Here is a 9,091-nt window from a genome sequence, read left to right as displayed (position 1 = left end):
GAAAAAGACAACCGCCTCCTGAAACCCTCACTGGCGGGATCAGCTCAGGAAGAGAGAAAACGCTATGTACCAACACCGCACACATCTCTCCCTGCACCATTCAGGGGCAGGTCAGAGGAGTCTGGAGTGAAGGACTGAAGTTGATCTTTAAACCTTTGTTATAATGTTTGTCACTATTCAAATCTATTTTAATTGGCAATAAATTGAAGTAATATTTTGCCCATGATATTAAATGATAAGCGATCTTCATGTCTGTATCTCAAAACATGAGTTTTTCATCCTATTTTATCCTCCTGTCTCTCTAAGGAGGAAGAGTGAGTGAGCAGCTGGGTAAACATTTGGCCCTTAGCCTCAACTAACCTACTGAAACCAGGAAAATCAGATTTAGCTAATTTCCTCTTTCTAGGAGGATCATTGGTGATCTCCTGTATCTCCTCATTCCATCTATCTCTCTCTCTTCCTTTTTTCCATTAAGAAATGCAAGGCAGATTGTATTGCTCACCACAACTTGCTATATACTTAGCCAATTTTCACATGTTCAATTAGTACATTGTGGGTAGTTAATAAATGCTTGAACTTGGAGACTTGTTGTCCATTCCACTGGAGATTTGCGAATCTGCCTCACTTGTCCCCCTCGTCTGAGGGGGACATGACAGGGACCCATCTACGGAGCCCAGGAAGGGCCAAAGTCAGCATAAAGCTGCCTATACTATAGGTCCCAGAAGGCAAGTCTGGGGGTCCTTCCACGAAGATCGGGGTGACAGGGCACAGGGCTGGGCAGAGGCACTACAGCACAGCTCAGGCCAGGGTTTGTTGCCCACACCAGAGCTTACATGGAGCTCCTAGAAAAAATGGACAGAGAATGCAGGGGTAGGGATCCCAGGTGAGGCTGGTAATAGTAGTTAAGGCCAGTTAATGCACTCATAATCATAACACTTAGATAAAGGTAAACTGTAATTTCTGAAGTTACAGAGGTATTCCATAATGGGTGGTTTGTTTGCATATGTCTATGATCTATATCTATTATACATTGAACATCAAAGTCAAATAGGAGGAAGAAGGATTTAGAAAATCAAAATATATTGTGAGGGTTGGTAAGCCCAATAGTGATAAATATATTCTCTCAAAAGTAAGTAAAAATGCAGAATGCATTGTTTGTGTACATCTCATATTTTCCATCCACAAAAATTTACATAATGGTGTACATTTCAGACTGTGGCTTGTAAAATCTAATTTTAAAATCTGTGGGGGAAAAAAAAAAAAAAAAACAAAACATACTGCCTTTGAAGAGAACTCTGTACTGTAGCATATCTTTCTAAGGATGGACTAGTCTCCCTAGAGTAAGCAAAATACTTACATGCCTTATATAGTTATATGCCTAATATTAAGCCACTGAAGTTGATGAGTATGCTTAGAACATTCTGTTGACTGCAGTTATCCTGAACACCATTAAAAATTAGGCTACATTTCCAAGTTATATAAACCATCATGAGAAGGTTACAATGATTTACCCAAAGTATTATGTGAGTTCCCGAAAACAACACTTCCAATGCTAACTATCTTCATACTGAAGTCCCCAGGGTTTAATTACATTGACTGATCTTTATCTCTACCTGTTTCACTGAACAAGAACTAATGTAAGTGTATGATTGAAAGTGTGTATTTCATTGAATAGAAGACTGAAAAGTTGCCTTAACTTCTGTGTAAATAAATGGGGTTTTGATTTGCAGTGAAATTTGCTTTGAAAAAAAGAAGTTGTAAACACCTTATTACACAGGTAGAGCAAGATTCACTTCCTTCTGTATCCTTCAAACCAGCATCTAAATACTGAGAAAAAAGTCTGGCTACTCCAGATCTGAGTAATCCTCCAGCAACTTCCACTCCTAAGCAGTGTGATAAGTGACAGACTTTATGCCAGCTCAGGAGGAAAGGTGGAATTCCTATGGCTGTTCAGTTAGGCTCTAAATGTTAGTCCTGTAGCACTCCTACAGATGGGAGAACTGCATACTCTCCTGTTCCTGCTCCCTGCAAATCATCTCACTTCAGTGTTTTGTTAATCAGAATTACAACTGCATCGGGTGTAGGTGGTAAGGTATTTGCAGAACAGGGGGCTGCTCTGTGTGAATTGGGGAGGGACTGCTTGTTCCCACTGGCTCCAGTGGACCCACTGCAGGACACAGATGAGTCCAGCAACAAAGCTGGCTGCACCTCTGGGAAACATATTTAAGAAAGAACAGAAAATGCTGGACAGTCAGAGGAGGAGAGAACAAAAAGGAGTGAGAAACTGAAGTGCAAACACCAAGGTCAGAGACGACGGAGGAGAAGGAGGTGCTCCAGGCACTGGAGCTGGTATTCCCTGAAGCCTGTAGAGAGGAACATGGTGGAGCAGGTGTTTCCCTGCAGCCCATGAAGGGACTTCACACTGGAGCAGATGGATATTCCCGGAAGGAACTGCCGCCTGTGGAGAGCCGACACTGGAGTAGATTTTTTTTCATGAAGGACTTCAGCCTGTGGGAGAGCCCACACTGGAAAAGGGAAAAGTGTGAAAGGGAAGGAGCGGCAGAGAGAAAACGCTATGTACTAGCACCTTCGCGCACATCTCTCCCTGCACCATTCAGGGGCAGGTCAGAGGAGTCTGGAGTGAAGGACTGAAGTTGATCTTTAAACCTTTGTTATAATGTTTGTCTTTGTCACTATTCAAATCTATTTTAATTGGCAATAAATTGAAGTAATATTTTGCCCATGATATTAAATGATAAACGATCTTCATGTCTGTATCTCAAACCATGAGTTTTTAATCCTATTTTATCCTCCTGTCTCTCTAAGGAGGAAGAGTGAGTGAGCAGCTGGGTAGACATTTAGCCCTTAGCCTCGACTAACCTACTGAAACCAGGAAAATCAGATTTAGCTAATTTCCTCTTTCTAGGAGAAGGAAAAATGCTCCTACAGTGACTTGGTGGCTTAATTTGGATTCTCTTCATTTTCTAGGTCTGTAAATAGTACCTCTTCAGATTCTGGTATAGCAAAATTAAATACATCTTCCTGCTTTTCAAGAAAGACCAAATCTTTGTCGGAGTACATCACTTACACTTCTACCTACAACATTTAAAAAAAATTTCACTTTCTATGAGTCTGATATAAAGCCCTTTAACACTGTTACAAGCCTTTTCACTATGATAGGCTGTGAATAGAACTCCAAATGACAGCATAGTTTTAAGAAAATATAATTTGCAAAGAACACTGTGATAAGTAATACAGAAGTTATAGTGACAACTTAATGGTGAATATTATATAATTGTATTTAAATAAAAGATACCACTGTATAGGGAAGTCAGTCACTTTTTCTGTACCTTCAACTAACATTTTTGAAACATAAAGATCTGACTTTTTGTCAATGAGAATGTATTAAAAAAATCAATTTTTCAAATATTGAACCTTTTCTTGCAGCTAGGTACATCACTATGATTGGATGGATCAAAAAAAAAATGTGAAATCACTGGTTTTAGTTGAAAGCAGAGGGGTTTCCACTGCCACTGGGAGTATGCTTACATGAAAATTACTACGTATTTATTATTTATATTTTCCTGTCATATTTTATTTTTATGAACAGGGTGAATAACAAAATGTGATATAAAAAAATAGAAGGATAAGGTGGTTTCTCACTTGTGTACAAAGCTATATATATATATAAAAAAAAAGAGGAAATGAGAGGAAATGTTTGTTTGCTTCTTTATCTCCTAGATTTTACAATCATATGGGGCACTTTGCCTTAGATATGTAGTTTGAAGATATAGTGAGAAAGAGTAAGAAATTAAACAACCCAAAGAAAAAGAGACACTGTTCTATTTCATGTGTAAACTGTGAGGCACCATAGAGCACAATAGAAACTTCAAAAATGTTAATAAACTGATATAAATCAGTGGTTATTTTACCAAGTCTAAAGTCTGGATAATCCCTGTATAAAGCAATTAGATTGAATCATGCCACATACAGAGATGTGGTTTCAGTGTAATGACTATTTTTTTCTAGACTTCCAGAGTTTGTTTGTTACAAATATTAATAGTTTTATAGGAATACATGTGCATACTTTAGGAATACAGTGGAGATGGTTTATCTTTAATGTCTACCTTAAGACTACATTAAGGGTAAAATGATTCCTTGCCAACCTGGCTATCCTCTCTGTTGAGGTGACTTGCCCTGTGAACAAGGGGAAAGCAGTGAATGCTGTATACCTTAATTTCAGCAAGGCCTTTGACATGGTTCCCCATAGTAACCTTACAGCTAAATTGGTCAAATAGGAACTCAGTAAATGGACAACTGAGTGAAAGTGGATTAAAAATTGACTTTCCCATTGGGTTCAAAGTGTAATAATCAGCAGTTCAAAGTACAACTGACAGTTGGTTACTGGTGATATCTCTCGGAAATCAAAACTGTGACTTTTTAAAATCAGTTGCCAGTAGGAGCAACCAGATTTGCAGGGCAGAAGTTGATATGCTGGAGGACAGGGCTGGTATTCAGAGGAATCTGACAACTGGGAGTGGACAAATGGGCTGATGAGAACCTCAAGTTCAAAAAGGTAAATGCAAAGTAATGTGCCTGGAGGGGAATAGCTCCATGCACCAGTACATGATGCAAACTGGCTGACTGGAAAGAAGCTCTGTGGAAAAGGACCTGGTGGTCCTGACTGGCACTATGTGAAACAGGCAATGTAATGTTGAGGCAGTAGCAAGAATAAAGCCATCAGGTAGAGGGAAGTGATCATTCCCCTCTACTGCACCCTGTTGAGATCCCAACTGGTCTAGATCTAGGCTCCCCAGTGGAAGAAAGCATTACGTTCCCAGAGCTCTCCCTTTGTGCTATGACCTTTCCAGCAACAAATACTTATGTATTAACAGTTATAAATATTGTCTGTAAGACAGACGAACTTACCTTGATTGCTAGAAAGAAGTGAAAAATGTTTACATATAGATTAGTAACCACAGCAGACTAAAAGTAGTGTGAAGTAAACTGCAACAATAGATGAAAAGGTTGGATGAAATTGTCAAAACTAGTATGTAATTGGGTGATCCCTGTATTCCATTGGAGCCTTAAGGAGGAAGATTTGGAGTTATGTTCTTATTACTGGATCCACAACAAATCAAGTTACATGTTGTTCTCAAATATGAGTTCAGTCATATCAACTCCTCCCATATCACTGATTTAATCCAACATTGTAGATAGGTTGTTCTTACAGGTCATGTGTGAATGAGATATATGAGTTTTAGAAATTATTAGAGGTCACTGAATCTAGTAGTTGAGGTTTAATGATCAATGAGGCTGAGCACATATACACACACACACACAAACACACACAGAGCAGGCCACACCCATAAAAACAGACAGTTTTTATACACTGGAGCAAGCTACCAAGATGGTCAGGGCACCAGAGCATATGGCATTGAAGAGAGTACTGGGGACCTTGGCTTGTTCAGCCTTAAATAGAATAGGATCAGGACAGTCTTACTGTTTTCTGTACTGCTGTACAACTTCAAGTTGATGATGGAAGTTATAGAGCAGAGTCAGACTCTTCTCAGAAAGGTGAAGTGAAAAGATGAGAGGGAACAGAGAAAAGTTGAACATGGGATATTCCCAATTCAAAAGTAGGGAAAATTTTTTTCACCATGACAGTGGTCATACACTGGAATAGGTGCCCAGAGAGGTTGTGGGATCTCCATTCTTGGAGGTACCCAAAAATCAAAAGGGTTGAGAAACCTGCTCTATTGGACCTGCTTTGAGCATGGGCTGGACTAGATGACCTCTGGAGGACCCTTCCAAACCAAGTTACTCTGTGATTCTGTATCTAGATATCTAGGCGCCCAATTTGCTGTTCAGAAGTTCGATCTGTGGGTACAGAATGTTCACTGGTATATAAGGCCTCTGTAAATTCCTGAATCTATCTTTTTACTTCTGTACTCAAGATCTGTATTATTTCTACCTGAAGTCAAAGTAAGCTAGTTAATTCAGATATACAATGCCAGGCCTGAGAGTCTACAACCCAAGAACTAAGACATATATAGTGTACAAAAAACCCTACAAAGTAAATTATACTACTGTTCCACATAGCACTTCAGATTTACTTTATATGAGAATTGAAAAGCAGTAAAAAATCAGGTTGCAAAGTATAATTATTGTTCCTGGTTCCATCTGGACAGGAAAGAGGCAATGGATCAGGAAAATAACATGTGGAATTTATCCTATCTAGTCTCCAAATTATAATTATAGTTGCTGGACAATCTGGGTAGATGTCTAAACCAGATATACATTTTTTACAAGTAGTAAATTTACAAACTTACAATTAGTAAAGCCTTACCTGTTTGTGCAATGTTATTTGTTCTGTAATATGTGATTAGTTTTATTTATATTATTAGGCATATTTAAGTAAACTTCTGCTTGAGGAATATTAACTTGTGGGTTTCCTGTAATCTGATCCAGAACTCTTCACATATTTGATTCAACAGATCTCAGAACTGAGAAGAGCTTCATAAGAAGGATCTTTTATCTCCTTTCTGTATTCTTCCAACAAAGTCTGCTTCTTGGATATCTTATATACATCTCGGGTTTCCATAGATATTCATTCATACAGTCTTTTCTTTTCTTTTCTTTTCTTTTCTTTTCTTTTCTTTTCTTTTCTTTTCTTTTCTTTTCTTTTCTTTTCTTTTCTTTTCTTTTCTTTTCTTTTCTTTTCTTTTCTTTTCTTTTCTTTCTTTTCTTCTGAAGTGTCTTAGGTTCAGTAACTTTTAAGAAGAGTTAACAGTCTTAATCTGGTAATTTTCTGTGAGTTTTTCTTGTGTTATGTAAGAATTCACAAAAGGTAATAGAAATATTATTCACAGTCCATTTTGGCAAGGCCAGTAGTGACAGGACAAGGGTCAACAGTTTTAAACTAAAAGAGGGTAGATTTATATTGGACACAAATAAATTTTTTATAATGAGGGTGGTAAGACACAGGAACAGGTTGCTCAGAGCAGTTGTGGCTGCCCCCTCCTGGAAGTGTTTAAGGCCAGGTTGGACGGGGCTTTGAGCAACCTGGTCTAGTGAAAAATGTCTCTGCCCAGGGGTGCCAGACTAGATGGTCTTTAAACGTCCCTTCTGACATAAACCATTCTACAATCCTAAGATTTTGGGGTAAAAGAAACTGTAGTTTGTACCTTCTTCAAAAAAATTATTTTCCTAAAATTGGGGTAAAATTGATTCTGAAAATCTGACTTCTAAGATTATATTTTCTCCTAAAACACTGTGAAGACATTTCATTGTCCCAATATCTCTAATAATGAAAGAAATGTAATTATATAAAAAATAAAACAAACCACTTTATTATGCATAAATTTCATCAATAATAAAAATGAACAAGACATTATCTGAGTTGCATATTAAATATCAAAGGAAAATGAGCATTATATTGAGTGGGGGAGAAAGGGAAAACTTTACCGCTATTCATTAATCCCAGGTCTTAAACTATTAGTTGTGATTAACTAACTGTTGTTTGAACTATAATCCCACTGCTAATATCCACTGTCTCAAAACATTTTTAGAAAAGTATCTCACATTGATTTTTAAGACGATCTAATGAAACATCTTCCTTTTTTCTATTGATTCTTGTTGTTATAACTAGAATCCAGATAAGCTGTAAAAAAAAAACAGAGTACTGCAAGAACACAGATGCAATTTTTTCATTATTATCACACCGTATTTCTTTAATTGGTAAATGATTGCTTTGAGTGGAAGATATCAGAAGACTCTTCAAAAGCTTTTTCTCTGCCAAATCAAAGCAGCTGTCCAGCCCCCTATTGTAAGAGTGTCAACATCTGATTTCAAAGAAGTCAAAGTCAGCATTTTCTCTGAGTTCAGAAAGGCTGGTATGAAAATCTGTTGTTGTCTATTTTACAAAATCAATGACCAATACTGAAAGCGCCTATCCTTAGGTCAAAGTCACTGAGCATGTTTCCATATATTTCTTCACACCACACTTCCAATTACAAATGAGAAAACTCTTTGATAGTAGAGACATATACACTTATTTAAAAAGAGAAAACTGATTTAAAACTGTAATGTCAGTTCAGGGGGTGAAACTGAGTTCTATTTACCCGAAAAAATAACATTTATTATGGAAAGAATGTGGGGAGATAGCATCTGGGAATTATTTACAAATGCTTAGAAAGAAAATTTTGTTGTTGCTGTTCATATTATCAACTGAAAGGTTTTTGCATACCTCTTAGATTTGTAAAATATCCAGTGGCACTGCTGGGAGCCATTCATCCTGAGCATTCGAGATGACTACAGAACATCTGTGCTAGTAAGTAGGTTTCCTACTGCAACCAATGAGAAAAAATTCCTCATATTTCCAAGATTCCAAATGGGTCCATAAATTAATCACTATGACTACATATGAACTTACATTCTGTGCCTTGCCACATCCTAAATATATACATGTTTGATCAGATGTCTCCAGAAACTAGATGTTGGTTTGTGCTAGAATCTCTCTCCTGCATAGCATGGCCATGCCCAACACTGACATTCAGAGCAAAAGACTTGGGAGTGCTCCTGGGCCTAATGTTTACATACTCGAATTGTAAAATAACACCACTCTGACAGCTGCATGAATAAAATACCAATTTAATTGCATATGCACAGAGTGTAGTTTCAAAGTGCTTGATAAGACAGTCAAATAAAAAAATCAAACTTTCTAGACATTTGTTACCAATAATATCATTTTCACAATCATGTATTTATGTGTTGCCTCCTGGTGTTAACACCATTTGCAAAGAGTACATTGCTGTAGCAGCAAACTTTATTTCATTGTTCCCTGTTATAAAGTATTGTTGAAGAAAACAGGATATTTGCACTGATTTCAAGGAGTTGTAATGTGCCACTTGTTAGGTAATGACTGGCAAGTTCTAAAGATCAGTCTTCATGTAGATTATATTAAATGTGACATATGGCTATCTCATTCAGGTATTTGTTTGTTTAAAAGAAATAGATTTAGAAACATTACTTGTTTTGTTCTTGTGTTAAAACTTATAGTCTCCTGATGTTAAAAAAAAAAAAAAAAAAA

The sequence above is a fragment of the Athene cunicularia genome (assembly GCF_003259725.1).
Source record: "Athene cunicularia isolate RWA chromosome 1 unlocalized genomic scaffold, athCun1 chr1_part1, whole genome shotgun sequence".
Classification (NCBI taxonomy): Eukaryota; Metazoa; Chordata; class Aves; order Strigiformes; family Strigidae; genus Athene; species Athene cunicularia.
This window is presented reverse-complemented; position numbering follows the sequence as displayed.